The sequence below is a fragment of the Capra hircus genome, chromosome 4 (assembly GCF_001704415.2).
Source record: "Capra hircus breed San Clemente chromosome 4, ASM170441v1, whole genome shotgun sequence".
Lineage (NCBI taxonomy): Eukaryota > Metazoa > Chordata > Mammalia > Artiodactyla > Bovidae > Capra > Capra hircus.
This window is the reverse complement of record NC_030811.1, coordinates 42,139,010-42,158,863: the sequence shown is the minus strand read 5'-3', so window position 1 is coordinate 42,158,863 and position 19,854 is coordinate 42,139,010. Positions and strand designations below refer to the sequence as shown.

At 38.0% G+C, this 19,854-nt stretch overlaps 1 long non-coding RNA gene across 1 annotated transcript; it reads left to right on the top strand.

Annotated features, from left to right (window-relative positions):
- Window positions 7,454-12,432, top strand: LOC106502047. Its single transcript, XR_001918004.1, has 3 exons — window positions 7,454-7,548; window positions 10,447-10,576; window positions 11,135-12,432. It is a non-coding gene; the product is annotated as an uncharacterized LOC106502047 (long non-coding RNA).

Below are 19,854 nucleotides of genomic sequence, written 5' to 3'. Positions count from 1 at the left end.
ATCTTGCAGGCTCAGGTCACCTGCAAGATTCTGAACATTAAGGGGAGATTGAATTAAAAGACGCTTACTCTTTGGAAGAAAAGTTACGACCAACCTAGACAGCATGTTAAAAAACAGAGACATTACTTTACCAACAAAGGTCCATCTAGTCAAGGCTACAGTTTTTCCAGTGGTCATGCATGATGTGAGAGTTGGACTATAAAGAAAGCTGAACACCGAAGAATTGATGCTTTTGAACTGTGGTGTTGGAGAAGACTCTTGAGAGTCCCTTGGACTGCAAGGAGGTCCAACCAGTCCATCCTAAGGAGATCAGTCCTGAGTGTTCATTGGAAGGACTGATGTTGAAGCTCAAACTCCAGTACTTTGGCCACCTAATGTGAAGAGCTGACTCATTTGAAAAGACCCTGATGCTGGGAAAGGTTGAGGGCAGGAGGAAAAGGGGACGACAGAGGATGAGATGGTTGGATGGCATCACTGACTCAGTGGACATGAGTTAGGGTAAACTCCGGGAGTTGGTGATGGACAGGGAGGCCTGGAGTGCTGTGGTTCATGGGGTCACAAAGGGTCAGACATGACTGAGTGACTGAACTGAACTGAACTGAACCCACCTGACTTTCAGATCTATATCTTGAAACCATCATATGAGTAGTGACAAGGATAAGAATGTTCTAGCTGCCCTGTGTCTACTGAAACTGGATAACTCTCTGGCCATCTGAGGATTCACAAAACAAACAATCTGAAAACAAAAGGATTTACAGAACAAACAATCTGAAAACAAAAATGAGAGTTCTGAAAGTATACTTTAATTAAAGAAAGAGAGAATATTGTTCCTAGAAATTAAAGAGCAGATCTATAAAATGACTTTCTATTGAAAAAATAGTTTTAAAATTTAGAAGGTATTTCCTAGGTGCCTTTGTGAAGTTGACAAAGGAAATAAGAAGAGGAAAAAAAATAGATGCAAGTAGAGATGTAAAAAGGAGAGTGAGAAACAATCACATTGCAAGCAAACTTCAAATGCAAGTGCAGATTAAAAATCCATATTGGAGACTAAAATGGGAGAAAAGACACTACCAAAAAAAAGAGATTGATGTAACAATGTAAAGGATAACCCTGATAAAAGTGTCAAACTCTAGATGAAATGACAATAGGATAAATGAGAGAAAAAGGAAAATTATATAGAGCAGGTAAAGGAGCACCACCCTTAAAACTGTTATGCGTTCCTTGGGAGAATGGCAGTAAACTTGAATCAAAAAATCAAAAACCTTATAGAAACAATCTTTCCCAGGATGAAGTAATCCTTAGGTCTACAAATCTAGAGGATTCTTCACGTTCAAAAGAACAAAAATTCTACACCTAAGTATGTGCTAAATTTTAAATGATCAACAATACAAAGGGAATACAAGTTGCCAGATTCAAAATATAAGTAAAACAAAAGAATGAATAAAGTCTGGCTGGACTCAGATTTCTACTCTGCAACATCAAATGTTAAAACACAATGAAAGAACATTGAGGAGGGCAAAATATTTTGTAAATAAAAATTCTCTATCTTTTCAAGTTATTCACATGTAAAAGTGGCAGATGATATCTCAAGATATAACACTCATGTACCACCCCCTTCCCCCCAAATTCCCATTAGACATACATCAAGGCAGCAAGATGTAAGTGAAAAGGAAGAAATATAGGATGACCCGTAAGCACTGAAACAAAATAATTATGTAGAATTTGGTGTGACTTTGGTAAACAGAGTTACATCAAATGCAAAAAAATATTTTTAATCCTCTTATTGAAATAGATCTTAAAGAAAAAAAATCACAATAAAATAATAATTATGTGATGGTAAATTAGGTTGATAAAGACAAGAAAACTGATATCAGGTGGGAGATAATGGTGTACCATATTTCATGTCCTGATTCTGGTAATTAAAAGAAGGTAAGTATATAGGTAATCAAAAATTTTTGACCAATTATATAGTAAAATTTAAAATAGGGATTCATTCAACTACTTAAATGTAGACTTTAAAACATCACTTTTAATACATAAATAGTAGAATTTAAAACAAAATTTCAATCATTTCTTCAATTCAGAAGATAGAAGAAAACAATTAATAGGCCATATTTTTAACAGCATAAAGCAATTTACAGAGTTGAGGTCAAGCACACTGCTTTGGGCTAATAGAAGTTACCCCACGGAAAAATAGATAAGCTCCATTTCCCTATAAAATTCTTTATAAACAAAATACAACAGACTAAATGACACATATACATTATATATGCATATATTAAAAGCCTCAAAATGCTAACATAAAGAAATGAAAAATGAACAGTAGACAAATTAGAATAAGCAAGTGAATACATTAAAATAGCATTTGCAACCCTGTTAAAAGACAAAATTCAAGCTTTAAAAATACCAACAAAACTGCAGGATACAAAATCAATACACAGAAATCACTTGCATTTCTATACACTAACAATGAAAAATCAGAAAGAGAAATTAAGAAATCAATCCAATTCACCACTGCAACAAAAAGAATTAAATGCCTAGGAATAAACTTACCTAAGGAGGCAAAAGAACTGTACACAGAAAATTATAAGACACTAGTGAAAGAAACTAAAGACGACATAAACAGATGAAGAGATATTCCATGTTCCTGGGTAGGAAGAATCAATATTGTGAAAATGACTATACTACTAAATGCAATCTACAGATTCAATGTGATCCCTATCAAATCACCAATAGCATTTTTCACAGAACTAGAGCAAAAAATTTCACAATTCATATGGAAACACAAAAGACCCCAATAGCCAAAGCAGTCTTGAGAAAGAAGAATGGAGCTAGAGGAATCAACCTTCCTGACCTCAGATTATACTACAAAACTACAGTCATCAAGACAGTATGGTACTGGCACAAAAACAGAAATATAGACCAATGGAACAAGATAGAAAGCCCATAAATAAACCCATGCACCTATGGGCACCTTATTTTTGACAAAGGAGGCAAGAATATACAATGGGGCAAAAACAGCCTCTTCAATAAATGGTGCCAGGAAAAATGGACAGCTACATGTAAAAGAATGACATTAGAACACTTCCTAACACCACACACAAAGATAAACTCAAAATGGATTAAAGACTTAAATGTAAGACCATAAACTAAAACTCTTAGAGGAAAACATAGGCAGAACTCTTGATGACATAAATCAAAGCAAGATCCTCAATGGCCCACCTCCTAGAGTAATAGAAACAAAAACAAAAGTAAACAAGTGGGACCTGATTCAACTTAAAAGCTTTTACACAGGAAAGGAAACTATAAGCAAGGTGAAAAGACAACCCTCAGAAAATAATAACAAATGAAACAACTGACAAAGGATTAATTTCCAAAATATACAAGTAGCTCATACAACTCAATGCCAGAAAAACAAACCACCCAATCAAAAAATGGGGAAAAGACTTAAACACACATTTCTCCAAAGAAGACATACAGATGGCTAACAAACACATGAAAAGATGTTCAACATTGCTCATTATTAGAGAAATGTGAATCAAAACTACAATGAGATATCACCTCACACTGGTCAGAATGGCCATCATCAAAAAGTCTACCAACAACAAATGCTAGAGAGGGTGTAGAGAAAAGGGAACACTCTTGCATTGTTGGTGGGAATGTAAATTGATAACAGCCTATGAAAGACAGTATGGAGATTCCTTAAAAAACCAGGAATAAAACCACCATATGACCCAGAAATCCCACTTCTAGGCATATGCCCTGAGGAAACTAAAATTGAAAAAGACACATGTATCCCATTGTTCACTGCAGCACTATTTACAATAGCTAGAACATGGAAGCAACCTAGATGTCCATTGACAGATGAATGGATAAAGAAGTTGTGGTACATATACACAATGGAATATTACTCAGCCATTGAAAGCAATGCATTTGAGTCAGTTCTGATGAGATGGATGAACCTATAACCTATTATACAGAGTGAAGTGAGTCAGAAATAGTAATATCATATTAATATCAAATCAATACCATATTCTAACACATATATATGGAATCTAGAAGAATGGTATTGAACAACTTATTTACAGGGCAGCGATGGAGAAAGAGACATAGAGAATAAGACTTACGGAAATAGGCAGTGGGGAGGAGAGGGTGAGTTGTATGGAAAGAGTAACATGGAAACTTACTTTACCATATGTAAAATAGATAGCCAACAGGAATTTGCTGTATGGCTCCGGAAACTCAAACAGGGGCTCTGTATCAACCTAGAGGGGTGGGGTGGGGAGAGAGAGAGGAGGGAGGTTCAAAAAGGAGGGGATGTATGTATACCTATGACTGATTCATGTTGCGGTTTGACAGAAAACAACAAAATTCTGTAAAGCAATTATCCTTCAATAAAAACATAAATTAAAAAGAAAAAAAAAGAGCAGGGGCCAAAGAAGCATTCTCTTTGATGATGTTAAGTGTGATATGTGTGTCTAGAATGCAGTTACAGATAACATATTGGTGAATAAAGTAAACTATTTCTTAGTTTAAAAAAATACCAACAAAGCAAAAGATGCATAATGAATAATTTTCTATTGATATTAAACATCTATAAGAAGTTTTAAAAACCATGGGACTTCCCTGGTGGTCCAGTGGTTAAGACACCACGCTTCCAATACAGGGGTATGGGTTCAACGCCTGGTCAGGAAACTAAGATCCCACATGCCACGTACTGCAACCAAACAAAAATTTTTTTCATTTTTTCATTAAAAAAAGCAAAAATGTGGAGAATATCTGTATATCAAAACGTTAGCAAATGTTAAACACATTTGTTCCTAATATCTTTTCAAGGAGAGTTTAGCATGCCTCAACCAGTCAATGTCAGATGGACCAGGAAAATTTAAAGTACATATGGTTAGAATAATATCATGGAAAAAAAAAAACTCAATTAGGAGACATATAGCAAATGTTTCAAAAACCACACAGATGTGCTTTATTTAGCCAGCCATGCAATATTTATAAAAATGGATTACATACAAGGCTACAAAGTAAACCTCCAGAACATCAAAAGATATTTGATATTCCACATATATTAATACATTTGCATTCCCTCACATTTATCTCCATAAAATAAATATTCTCTGGTTATTTATTCCTAGATCTTAACTGCCAAAGCTCAGATCTTGCTAGCATACATTAGCCAGGTCCTCAATTCCTTCTGTGTGAAACCTATTTCCTTCTGGAATATAGACAGTAATCATCAGTCCTTGACCCTCATTTATCTGGATGGAGACAAGGACAAAAGATGAAGGATATGTAACACCTTTTAGGCTCTTGTGTCAGGTGAACTTTTGCAAGACCTGAGGGAGGCGCCTCTCTTCCAACAAGGAAGAGAAAGTGGCAGGCCTGGGACTTTCAGATCAATCAACCAAATATCCCGTCACCACGTCCCAGGGTCCCACTGTTTTCTTATCAGAAATCTGACATAGGTGACCTATCAAGGATCCTCTGCAACACTGTCTTACAATAAGATTCTAGGTCCGATTTTCAGTGGTGCCTGCCAGTAACTGAAAGACCTAAGGGCTTCTCAAAACCCTGTCATAGAGAACTCTGGTTTTCAAAGTGTGCTGTAAGCAGATAGTTTGTTAAAGAATTCCAAAGTAGCAACTTACCTGGTGGTCCAGCGGTTAAAGACTCTGCTTCCAATGCAAGAGGCATGGGTACAGTCCCTGGTTGGGGAACTATGCTCTCACATGCTGTACAGTTTAAAAAAACAAATATTATTCCTGTTTACCTACAAACAGAGGGTTATAAATTTGTTTTGCTTTACTGCAAATTGTGTGTGTGTGTAAGCTACTTCAGTCATGTCCGACTCTTTGCAACCCTGTGGACTGTAGCACATCAGGCTCCTCTGTTTGTGGGATATTCTCCAGGCAAGAATACTGGAATGGATTGCTATGCCCTCTTTCAAGGGATCTTCCAGACCCAGGGATTGAACCTGCATCTCATGTCTCCTGCATTGGCAGGCAGATTCTTTACCACTAGCACCACCTGTGTGTATCCAAAAAGGTACTCATCATTTTTCACTGCCCTAATCTTCACCCAAACCAGTTCAATCCTAAAGGAAATGAATGTTGAATATTCATTGGAAAGTCTGTTGCTGAAGCTGAAGCTCCAGTACTCTGACCACCTGATGTGAAGAGCTGAAACTCAATGGAAAAGACTCCGATGCTGGGAAAGACTGAAGGCAAAGGGAGAAGGGGGCAGCAGAGGATGAGATGGTTTGATAGCATCATCGAATCTGCCTGCAATGCAGGAGATCTGGGATTGATCTCTAGGTTGGAAAGATCCCCTGGAGAAGGGAATGGCTACCGACTCCAGTATTCTTGTCTGGAGAGTTCCATGGATAGAGGAGACCGGTCAGTTATAGTCTATGGGGTTGCAAAGAGTTGGACATGACTTCGTGACTGCACAACAACAATAAAATCTTCACCTAAATATTCAATGCCTTATGACCTAGATGTCACCTAGAATCTTTCTTCACTATCGTTCTTGATTATCTTCATAATTGGCTCAGATTCTAATTCCACACCCTGAAAAAGTCCAAAGCCTTTTCAGTTCAGTTCAGTTCAGTCACTCAGTCATGTCCAACTTTGCAACTCCATGGACTGCAGCACGCCTGGCTTCCCCATCCATCACCAACTCCTGGAGCCTGCTCAAACTCATGTCCATCAAGTCAGTGAAGCCATCCAACCATCTCATCCTCTGTCATCCCCTTCTCCTCCTGCCTTCAATTTTTCCCAGCACCAGGATCTTTTCCAATGAGTCAGTTCTTCACAGAACTTTTTCTTAAAAAGCCTTTTCAAGAGTACTTCAAATTAGTGGTACTCTTGTATCCTCATATTTGTCTCTGGCCATGGACAACTTTTTCCATGTGTTTTCATAATGCAATTTGTTAACACAGATGTGATGCTGTTCTTTACACACTCCAAAAGGAAAAAGAGAGAGAGAAGGGTTAAAAAAAAATACTCACACAATTATTTCTGGATGTTAGGAGTAGGTTGTGTGTGTGTGTTGGGTGGGGGTTGGGCAGCGGGGAGGTTGGGGAGATGACACTGAAAACATTTCCTGAATCAACATTTAACAGTCTTGTTGTTAAAATTCTTTTTGGGCATTCTGTCACAGGAGTTTTGCCCCATCTCACTGACTCTTCTCATTCCTCTATTTCTTACTTCCTCCCACTCAGATTGCCTTAGAAACTGAAATAGTTTTTCTCCTCACCTTTGTAGACAGCAATATAGCTTTTTGCTAACTCTTACTGTCAAGCTTTCCCACACAAACCATTCAGCCAAGCCCAAAGGGCTGCTATGCAACTTGTGACATTTGTTATTAACCATAGAGACCATAAACATTAAAAATATTTTTCTCTTACACTTTTCCTGATTTTATGACTTCTTGCTATCTTTCAGTAGTCCCAGGGATGTAGCCCTTAAGTACAGTCTGTCAGTTCTTTTATGAAGATGTAAGAATACCCTTCCAAAGTCAAGGTTTATTCATCCCAAGGTAAGAACTTCTCAAATTCTACTATACTGTATCACCTTGCATGCATACTAAGTTGCTTCAGTTGTGTCCGACTCTTTGCAACCCTCTGGACTATAGCCCACCATACTCTTCTGTCCATGACATTTCCCAGGCAAGAATACTGGAGTGGGTTGCCATTCTCTTCTCCAGGGGATCTTCCTGACCGAGGGATTGAACCTGGGTCTCCTCTGTTGTGGGAAGATCCTTTATTGTCTGAGCTACAAGGGAAGCCCCCACTGTATGATACAGCCCTAAAGCCCAGATTGTTCTTTTTCTAATTATTTCCAGCAAAGTAGTTCATGTGTATTTGAGTATGTTTTTTTAACCTTTCTCTCAGTTTCCTTCATTTGAAACTGAGAATAATAACGATGTCCTCAGGATAAGTCTATGATAATGATTAAAAAAATAAATACACTTAACACTGTATCTATATAGCACAAACAAGTGTTCAATGTATGCTAATAACTTTTATCTTCATTATACTTATCATATATGGACCCAAGAGTCTCCTTGATCCTATAAAGTAAAGGAGAATAGTGTTACTGATGTCAGTGAAGAGGTAGACAGAGGCATTTGAAAATCTTACTGCAGGATTAAAACAAAGTTCCCTACAAAGTCCCATTTTTCTTCCTAATATTTGAATCCATACATAATTTAATATTTCTCTAGTGACAGACTAGCAAAATAGATGGACTCCTATGTTTTCTGCACATACGTGTATACTTAAATACACACAATGTATAAAAGAGAAGCCTAGATAGGGGATCAGAGAGATTTGGGAGAATATCCACATGACATCTTTTCTGGCCATGTCTCAAAAACATCCAGATTTCCGAGCTTCCTCTTGGACATAAAGCCCATCTGTGACAATCTGGTTTCTCTGCATATTGAAGAGCACATTTTCTCTCCTGGGGAATAGTGGGAGCATACATTGCCAACGTGCTGGCAGAGCCTGCCTGGGAAGCCACGCTCCTCTTTTTCTTTGGCTCTCAGAAGTGACTTATAGTCAACAGTTGCCTTCGTCAAGTGGAGAAGACAAGCAATGTGTCTTAAATAGCACTCTTATAATTAGAAATATGCACACAAAGATTAATTTTGGAATCTATGCTTTTTTTTCCCTGAAGAGCATAATTTCCTAAAATCTGGGGGGAAAAGTTTATGTTCTCACTATCTTTTTGAAAAAATAAGTCTCAAGAAGACTTCTTGTTCCCTCAAATCTCATCTTGCAACCTGAATTGTTTTAAGTTAAGCATAAATGCAAACTGCAAATAGTAAGAAAAACTGGGCAAATTTTTGGTCACCCATATGATGGAGAAATCCATATTTAAAGAATAATTACAAATCAATGAGAAAAAGGAGTGATCCATTAAAAAAAGTAATCTAATTATGAAAGAATTGCAAGTGACTAAAGAATATGAAAAATGTTCACCTTACTAGTAATCTAAAATAATCAAATTTAAGACTAACAGTGATTCATTTTGCCTAAGATATTTGCTGATACTAATGAAGCAGTAAAAAGAAAAATACTTGATTGTGCTGATGGGAGTAGTAAATTGACACTCTCTCTGGTGACTCAGATGGTAAAGAATCTGACTGCAATGCAGGAGACCTGGATTCTATACCTGGGTCAGGAAGATTCCCTGGATAAGGGAATGGCTACCCACTCTAGTATTTTTGCCTGGAGAATTCCATGGAAAGAGGAGCCTGACGGGCTTAAGTCCATGGGGTTGCAAAGAGTCAGGTATGATTGAGCAAATAACACTTTCATTTTTTTCACTTTCTTAATAGCATAGAATAGGAGGATACGTTGGTTCAGATTTTGTAGAAGGCAAATTGACAATGTGTTCAAAGTTTTATCCTTTGATCCCCAAATTTCCCTTGTAGGAAACATATCTAAGAAATATTTACTTATCTCTGGTGATGCTTAATGGAGTATTTTTTTGTAATAAAAAATGATAAATCAATATCCAAAAGAGTAGATTTGTTAAAAGTAAGATGCCACATCCTTAAAATGGACTACTGTACAGAAGTTGAAAATGATAATTTAGAAAGATTATGTATGATATGAAACAATATTTGTGACATTTTTAAGGGAGGATAAAGGCAAGAAAGCCATCTCCCTAGTTAATCTTCTTCTTTTCTTAACACGATTCAAATCTTCATCACTCTTCAAATACCCTATCCTACACACTTTCTTCAACCACAGGGAAAATTCTCAACTCTTGAACAGAAAAGAATATGCCAGACAGGTCCTCTCTCCAGTTCTATCTTGACACCTACAGTTTCCTGACTTACACCCACAGCTGTTTAACTCTCTCTCATGACAATGGAAGAGGCACCCCTAATTCTAGCCTCAAGCTCATTCTGCCCCCTGGGCTTTTGGTAGCTGTCTGTCCACATGTAATGTAAAAGAGACAAGGCAAAGTTCAAAGGGAAACGCAAATGTATGTGTCTAAACATTTTAGTCATAAATCAAGATAACTCTTATGTAAAGTATGTTCTCATCCTTCGGATGAACAAATATGCCTCCCTGAGGAACTGCGAAGCAAGTTGGAATTAAATTCTGGGACATTCTGAACCAGAATGAGGAGATACTCTTCAGCCTGCTCCCCTTCTCTTCCCACTTCAGGCTGTGCCCCACACTCTGAAGGGCACTCACACGTAGTTCAAATTTTATGTAGCCTTTGTGACAGCCACCTTGAACGCCCTTCTGGCTTAGATGTGACACACACCTGCTATGTGCCCATCTGAGGGAGGAAAGATTCTGAAAAAAAGGCACATAGACCCCAGAGGGAGGCTCTGCAGGGTCGTCAAAGCAGGAGGTGGGCTTCAGATGGGCCCCGAGTGAGCACCGCACAGACACAATCTCTTGATCCACAGACTCTGCCTGCCCTTTAGGGAAGAGAACCATCAGAGGAGAGCCAGTGCAGATCCCAGATCTGGCCTCTGTCTTCTCCAGTCACAACCCGCCTTGGCTGTTTGGTGGAAGAGGTCACCCTGCTGCATAAAGGTGAGTTTCTACTTCCTGACTTGAATACCAGGCTTGTGATTTTTTGGTTGAAGAACAAATAAAAATGTGATCATTTCACATGTGATGTGTCTTATTTCATATGTTTTGAACACTTCTACCTTATTTATAGTAGGAAATTTACTCTACACAAAATTCCGCCTCCCCAGTGAACTTTTTGGAGTTGTCATTCATTTGTATGAATCTCTTAAAAAAGAATCCCTCCTATTTATACCTTTTTAGTGAGTATTTTAATTCTTGGACTCTGTCTTTTTATAAATTTTATTACTTTAAATAGAGGATAATTATTTTAGTTGGAAGATAATTGCTTTACAATGTTGTGTTAGTTTCTTCTGTATACCAACGTGATCTCTCCCGAAGGTGAGTATTCACCTATCATTTAGTGTTGAAGGCCTTGAACCCAAAATGTAGGGGGTGACTGAATAAAAGGTTAGATCATTTGTTAGGAAGTAATCGAAGCACAGAGTAACCTGCCCATCATGAAGATGACTGTCTGGAGGAAGCAGATTCAGGAATAACTTTTTTTTTCTTCTTCTACAGTGTAATTTTGAGAAGAAATGCTGCTGCTCGCTGGTGCCTTGTTTGCCTAAAAAATATTTAACTCACAGAAAAAAATATCTGGGAACTCGCAATGTGTTCCAGAAGAATCTTTCAACAGAGCAATGCAACTGCAAGGTTGTCAAGACAAATGGAAACAGATAAGAATGAGTCAATGTGGTATTTAAGCAAGTTAGAATTAGAAAGTGAGGATGGATTCATAGTGGCTATATATCTCTTCAATTGATTTAATAAATACATCTGCAGAATTTATAAAAAAGGATGTTTTATCCAGCAGTCCTATTGTTAACCTTAGGACTTTCCAATCCCTAGCTTTCTGATCATATATTTTTTTCAATTTGGGAATTAGAACAGAGCATTGTCCTGATGGACTAATGCACATCACTATGACCTGGCAGACAAAACTGGTCCCGTTTCCACCACAGCAATTTTATGTATTGGTCTCAAGTTACAAATACTCTGAGCACCCAAGATATCCTGGGAATCTGAGTGGTGTGAGCCTGTGTCTCCATGTTTCTATGGTAACTCCAACACACATAATAAGCCAAGTGATCAGAAATAAATCAGTCTACTATGTTCTTAATTTCCTTATGAAAAACTCCAGGTGTGCATGTATGTATTTTAACTGCAAGCCAAGCTTCAGATAAAAGTGTGAATTATATATACAATATACATGCCACACAGACAGAAAAATGTGTGTATATTCTACAGGAATCCCACATGTATGTATTATACTGTGCACATGTAAAAAGAGGCACTGACTTCATAAAATGCTGAAAGCTATTCAGGCTATCTCTACACCAAAAGTAAACTGGCAGAAAGTAAATAAGTACGTGAGAAAAAGCACAGGATCAAAACAGCAGATGCAGGTTTAAAACTAGCTCAGAGATTTTCCTGTTGTTTGACATTTTGGAAATCTGTGTTCTCTGATGACCACTTTCATATAAGTCTATTTCCAGTGTCAAGGTGGAGGTAGTATTTATAATTCTCCAACATATTTTAGAATGGGAAACCAGATGTTACCTGCATACAAGGCTTTAAGTCCCTGGGTGAAGTCTGTCCTGAGCCACAGAGTAAGGAGGGAGCCGGTGCTGACGCTGAAGAAATGCAGCTGAAATCCTGGTAACTAGCATCCTTAGGCCTGCTGTTCCTCCTGACAGCTGCGGGGTGTCTCAACATTTCCGGAGACCACAGCTGAGTCCTGAGTCCTTCACCTGGAGAGTAGCCTCAGGGCTTTGCACTCCCGCCCCAAGTCGACTTCCAGGCCCTTCACAGGGGCCCCGCCAACAGGAAATCTCCTTTGAACAACGTGGGGGCCGCCTGCGGGCCGGGTCCTGGTCCTGGCAGACAGACTGTGGGCTCCCCGGGAAGGCAAACAGGAGCCCAAAGGATGCTCCCAAGGCTTGGGGTGTGTAGGGCAGCAAGCATGGATCTGATGAAGGCAAGTAGCAGAGGATGCCTGGGTCGCGCTGGTGGATGCCAGCGTCTCAAAACCAGAACCGCAGAGTCCACTGAGGGTACCATGGCATGAACCACAGTCTCGCGAGGAAGCCGACCGCAAGGGCTCTTGGGAGTTCACAGCCCCACCCCCACCTCCGCCTCTATGTTTTAACATCTTTTTTTAAGATTTTTTTTTCTGTAGATCATTTTTAAAGTCTTTATTGCATTTGTTATATAATATTGTTTCTGTTTTATGTTCTGAGGTTCTTTTGGATGCAAGGCATGAGGGATCTTAGCTCCCCCACCAGGGATCAAACTCACACCCCCTGCATTGAAAGGTGAAGTCTTACCCACTTGACCACCAGGGATGCCCTTCTTTGACTCTCTTATGTACTATAAATATTTTCCCAGTTTATCGTTTTTATTTGCATAGTTTTATGCATAATCATTAACATCTTATGTACACTTCTACATATCTTTTTGTTTTTGCAGTGTTGTGCGTTGAGGGTCATATGTCAAATCGTTTTCCATGCCTCTTCCTCCTCCCCCAAGGTTATGTGTTCTAGATTTTCTTCATGGGCTTTAAATCATCCCACATCTACATTTAATTATCTGATTTATTGGCGTTTATTTTTACAGTTCTCTATGCAATAGTATCCAACCTTTTCTTCCGGAACTTAACCAGTTGTTATAACTTATTCTGTTGATAAGTTGCTTTTCTACTTTCTTTAATTATTTTCTCTTAAAGTATAATACACAAAGAGACTGCATAAATCATATAAATGCAGTTCAATGAGCTATCTAAGCGAACACATTCATGAAAATACCCCAATAGCTCAAGAAACAGAACACTGCCAGAACCTAGGACACCTGCTGCCAGGCTTTTTCTTAGTCACTATGTTTCTTCCCCACCAAAGGTCACTGCTATTTGTACAGATGAACCCATAAATTCTCTTGTGAAGTGCTCTCTTTCACTTCAAGTTATACTTGTGAAATTCAAGTTGTACTAATGTATATTTTGTTGTATAATATTTTATTATTTGAATATTTCACAATTTATCTCTTCTACCATTGGTGGACATTTGGTTTGTTTCCAACTTTAGGCTAGATTGCTACTGTAAACATTGTTGTACATTTAAAATATATGTACACGTTTCTTTTAAGTATACATGTACATAAGAATGGAATTGCTGGACCATGTCGTAAAATTTTGCCAAACAGTTTTAAAGTGATATACAAATTTGCATTACTTTCAGCATGAGAATTTCAGGTATTCAGTATCTTCAGCAGTATTTATTATTGTGACTCTTTTTAATCTTAGCTCTTTTGGTGAATGTATCGACTTATTTAGCTATAGTTTTCACTTATTTTATGACTAATAAACTTGAGAATACTTTCATAGATGTATTGGCCGTTGGATATCATTTTTTGTAAAGTCTATGTTTAATTCTATTGCCCACTGTTTCAGTGGATTCTGTGTCTTTTTCTTATTGGTTTATTGGAACTTTTATACATTCTGGAAAAAAATTCCCTTGTGTTTATGTATATATATGTCACAATATCTTAGTATATTCTGTGACAGTTTTTTCACCCTTTATATGTTTCCTAGGTCTGGTGACAAACTACCATAGACTTGGTGGCTTGAAACAGCAGATTTTTTTGTCTCTCACAGTTCTGAAGGCCATAAGGCCAAAGTCAAAGTGCAGGCAAGGTGGGTTCCTTCTGAAGATTCTGAGGAAGAATCTATTCCTTGCCTCTCTCCTAGTTTCTTGTGACTTCGGGTGTTCTTTGCTTTCTTTGACTTTCCTTGTAGACATATCACTTCAATATCCGACTCCATATTAACATTGTGGTGGTTTAATCGCTAAGTTGAGTCCAACTCTTGCAACCCATGGATTGTAGCCTGCCAGGCTCCTCTGTCCATGGGATTCTCCAGCCAGGAATACTGGAGTGGGTTGCCATTCCCTCATCCAGGGGATCTTCCCAACCCAGGGATCACACCCAGGTCCCCTGCATTGCAGGCAGACTCTTTACTGACTGAGCTATGAGGGATATTAACATTATCCCTTGTGTAACTGTCTCTACAAAGTGCTCTCTTCTGTGCCTCCACGTCTGTTCCTCATCTTCTTCATTTCCCATCATTGGACTCAAAGTGAAAGAAAGAAAGTGAAGGCGCTCAGTCGTGTCCAACTCTTTGCGACCCCATGGACTGTAGCCTATGAGGCTCCTCCATCCATAGGATTCTCCAGGCAGAAATACTGGAGTGGGTTGCCATTTCCTTCTCCAGGAGATCTTCCCAACCCAGGGATTGAACCCGGGTCCCTCATAGCTCATTGGACTCAGGGCCCACCCTAATCCACGATGATCCCATCCTGAAATCTTCAAATCAATCACATCTTTGCCATGTAAGGGTAGTTAATATTCATGGGTTCCAGGTGACCTGAATTTGAAGAAATACCATTACACCACTACATTCTCATAATTGTATTTTTTCCCTTGTGGTTGGCTACTTTTTGCTTCCCTTTAAAGAAATCTTTTCCTCCTCCCTTATTCTTACCATCATGAAGATATTCTCTTATGTTATATTCTAGAGAAACTAGCACATTTAGATATACCATCCATCAGCAGTTAATAGTTGTGCAAGGTAAAGCAAAGTGTTAATTTTCACTCCACTCCAAACAGACATTTAACTGACGAAGAAACACTTTATTAAACAGACCATTCTTTTTGCACTATTCTGTAGTATCAGTCATAAATTAATGCCAATTAAGTGTTCTTTCTGGACATTTCTGAAAGATTTGTTCATTGGACAGTCCTTAGATCATTCCCACACTATCTTGATTACTGTAGGTTTATAGGTCCTGATATGCAATAGTGGAAGGTCTCTTTCTTTTTCAAGATTGTCATGACTATAGGTGGTTTCTTCCATTTCCATGTAAATTACAAAATCATCTTATTTTGCTTTTCTCAAAATGCTTGAATTTTGATTGGGGTTGCATTGAGTCTTACATCAATTTTAGGGTACACTGAAATTTTTACCATGTTGGAAGTGTGTCTTCTTCCTTTTTAAGTCTTTATTGTCCTCAACAATGTTTCAGATACTGTGAAGGACTTTTGAATACCTTTTGTTATGTTTATTCCTGTGTATCAGATGTTTTGATATAATTTTAATGGCATATTTTAAATTTTTTCCAATTTCTAATTGTCTCTGTAGATATTCTTAATTTGGTTTCCATAGATCTTGCTGATTTATTTGTTAATTAGAATGGGTTATCAGCAGATTCTTTTGGGTCATTACATACAATCATCTGAGAATAGTGAGAATTTTACTTCTAGCTTCTTAATCTTTTTCCTTTTATTTCTGTCTCTTGTTTTATTTCACTGTCTAGGACCTCTAACATAATATTGAATAGAAATAAAGTGGGCAGAAATCTTTATCTGGTTCCCAGTATCAGAAACCTTCTAACATTTTAACAGTGTACCATTCAGAGATCTGCTAGAGTTTTTTTTGGTAAGCATTCCAAGTTAAGGAGTTAATTCTCTTCTCTTCTTAACTCACTGAGAGTTTTTCCCCCAGTGAGTAGGTGGGTTTTGTCAAATGCTTTCTCCACTCTTATTATTAAATAAATTTTTCTTTTTTTTGTTAGTTTGGTCATTTATATTGTAAATTAGTATAATGATTTTGATGTATGTAATGTTAAATCAGCCTTACTTACCCCAAATAAACTCACATTTACAATGTATTATCTTTTCTACATGTTATTATATATACTAAGATTTTTTTTTAATCAGGTTATAGTAACAAAATTTGGCTGGCTTTTTAATATAAAATGGGGATTACTCTCTTGATTTACAATATTCTCTTTTTATCATTTTACTGTCTGCGAGATAGACAATGATGTCCCTTTTTCATTCTTGTTATAAGTAAATATCATTGGTTTTTGATTCTTGATCAGCTTGCCAGGAGTTTATTAAGATTAGTAGTTTTTTTTTTTAAATCAACCTTTGGTATATTATTGATTCTCTCCATTTTATGATTATTGTTAATATACAACTATGTCATTACTTTTTACATTTAGCTGTATTATCAATTTTTTTCAGTCTTTGCTGTGTTATTAAATTTTTTCAGTCTCTGCTGTTCTTTTTACTAATTTCTTTAGATGAATACTTAGCTCATTGTTTTCTAGTCTTTCTTCTTTTCCAACATGTATATTTAAGTTTCATATAAGCATAGTTTTAGCTGCATTTGACAAGTTATTATGTCATAATTTGCCATGTTAGTCTAGGAGCAGAATCGCTCTTCGTCACTACTTTTACTTCCGCTTTCTTTTGTATACTTGGTTCTGCTTCTGGACTTGCTCTCCGATAGTTTTCCTGTTTAACCCTGCAGCTGTCTCACCTTGTTTCCTTTTCTTCCCTTTATAAGATGATCTAATGACTCACAGAGCAAGGCCCTCTTCTAGTAGTATTTGCCAAGAATTCTCCTGATTCTTTTAGGGTATTCATTCACAGATATAATTTTGTCAGATTCTCTAAAAATAATTCATTAGACATATGTTTTGAGTGGAATTAAAAATACAGAGTATGAAGAAGTGACATGCTCGCAATATTGAGTTTTTATGCTCAGGAATATATGTCTCTTCAATACATTCCTCAGTAAATAATTATCAATAATTGTTTACATCATTTTCCAATAAATATTTATAAATTTTAATATGGATCTTACATATTTCTTATTAAACTTTTTTTCCCCTAGGAATAATTTGTAGTTTTGTGGGGTTATTTTTTCCTATTTTAGCATTAACTAGTAACTACTAGCACTAACTAGTGACTAGTATGGGTCCCCTCCACTGCAGACGGTGGGGCTATGGCATGCTGGGCCTGGAGTAGGGGCCGGGTTGTGGGAGGTTCCAGGAGTGGCCTGGGGCCAGCGTCCCAGGCATCGAGGGACCCCCCCCCAACCCCCGCTTGTTTTCCTGGTGGCCTGGCTGTGTCCAGGTATTTCTGGTCCCTGATCCTGTTGAACTATGGTGTTGGAGAAGACTCTTGAGAGTCCCTTGGACTGCAATGAGATCCAACCAGTCCATCCTAAAGGAAATCAGTCCTGGGTGTTCATTGGTAGGACTGATGTTGAAGCTGAAACTCCAGTACTTTGGCCACCTGATGGGAAGAACTGACTCATTTGAAAAGACCCTGATGCTGAGAAAGCCTGAGGGCAGGAGGAGAAGGGGACGACAGAGGATGAGATGGTTGGATGGCATCACTGACTCGATGGACGAGTTTGAGCAAGCTTGGGGAGCTGGTGATGGACAGGGAAGTGTGGTGTGCTGCACTCCATGGGGTCTTAAATAATCGGACACGACTGAGTGACTGAACTGAACTGAGTGACTACTAATATATAGGAAAATTCACTGACTTCAATATTTACTTTTGAACTTGCTAATTTTTTTAGCTAATTTTTCTGACTTTTCCAGATAAAAATCATATCACCTGCATATAGTGATAATTTTCTCCTCTTTTTTCATATTTACATTCTTCACCCTCCAGTTTCTTATTTCATTAATTAATCCCTCTCAAACATGTTGAGAACTCAGTGACATCAGGCTTAGTTTTGTCCTGACTTTAATAGGAATGTTTTCAGTATATCCCTATTAATTACAATAGAGTGGTAGGTATTTATTGCATTAAACAAGTCATTTTTAATTTTGGTTTCATAAATTTTCCATTTAGGCATTTATTTTAAAATCAGGATGAATGATTAATTTTACAAATACTTTTTCAGCCTCTATGACTCCAGAATCTCAGTTCCAAGTAAAACTAAGTCTAACTGCTCCTGTGTAGCACAGATCATGCCCAGGAGAGGGGAACCAAGCCTGCAAAATCCTCATGAAGTTGAGGGGGAGAGGCATCTCCAGGAAGACCAACGAAATCATTCTATGAATCAGTGCAACGAGATCACTGTTGAATGCTAGGTGGCCCAGCTGATTGCCCTAGCACAGCTACCCTGCAGCCCCAGAGCCAGGGCATGATACAATCACTGCCCCTACTTCTTAGCTTTGCCTACTTAATTTGGATTTAAACCTGGTGTCAGTGTGGTTGGTTAATCCTAGGATATGTACTCATGTCCTGGATGTCAGAGAAGCTGCTTCCCTGGTAGCTCAGCTGGTAAGGAATCTGCCTGCAATGCAGGAGACCACAGTTCAATGCCTGAGTCAGGAAGATCACCTGGAGAAGGGATAGGCTACTCACTCCAGTATTCTTGGGTTTCCCTCGTGGCTCAGCTGGTAAAGAATCCACCTGCAATGTGGGAGACCTGGGTTGAAAAGATCCCCTGGAGGAAGGCATGGCAACCCACTCCAGTATTCTTGAATGGAGAATCCCCCTGGACAGAGGTGTCTGGGAGGCTACAGTCCATGGGGTCACAAAGAGTGGGACACAACTGAGTGACTTTCACTTTCACTTCACACCAGTGCTCACAAGGTACAGTATTCTCCAAACATGTGAAAATGGTTCTGATGCTGGGTGGTCACTCACACACAGTCAAAAAGGTGACATCTCCACATTCATAGAAATTTTTGAATGAATTGTCTCCTCTATTCTACTACTGTGAAATATATATATATAATATATGTATATTGTCATTATTATTATTAAAGTCTCCAATGCTGTATAACTGGAAAATGCCAAAGGTTGAATTTAGTATGTTAAAAGCTATGAGATTTCAGCAAGAACTGATTGCTGGTCCATGAACATAAGTGACAGAGATTGCAAATGAATTCTTTTTAGAGGGTGTGTAAGAGAAGCCCTTCCATCTTGGTAAGGCTGTCACACTGTTTGTTAAGTTACCTATGTTGGGTATATCAAGAAAGCATCTGTCCAGAGTTGAAAACTGGAGGTATTTGTTTTAACGTACACAGTGGATTTCTTCTTAATTGAGCCAGTTCATTCATGTTTGCTGCAGTTCCCCAAATTCCCAGGCCTTGTCATATATCCACATCATCTAAAACCCTGCAAGCATTTAGAAATAGACTTTGCCTTTAGGGTACCATGTTTTGATTCTTTTTCAAGCTTTGAAAATTATAACAATAGTACATGCATGTTGTATAATGTCAAACAGTACATTATTATATATATTATATAATTATATATATATATATATGTACATACATAAATGTGTATAACAAAGCTGAGACTTCACTGGTCATCCAGTGGCTTAGACTCCTAGCTCCCAGTGCAGGGGGCCCAAGTTCCATCCCTGGTCA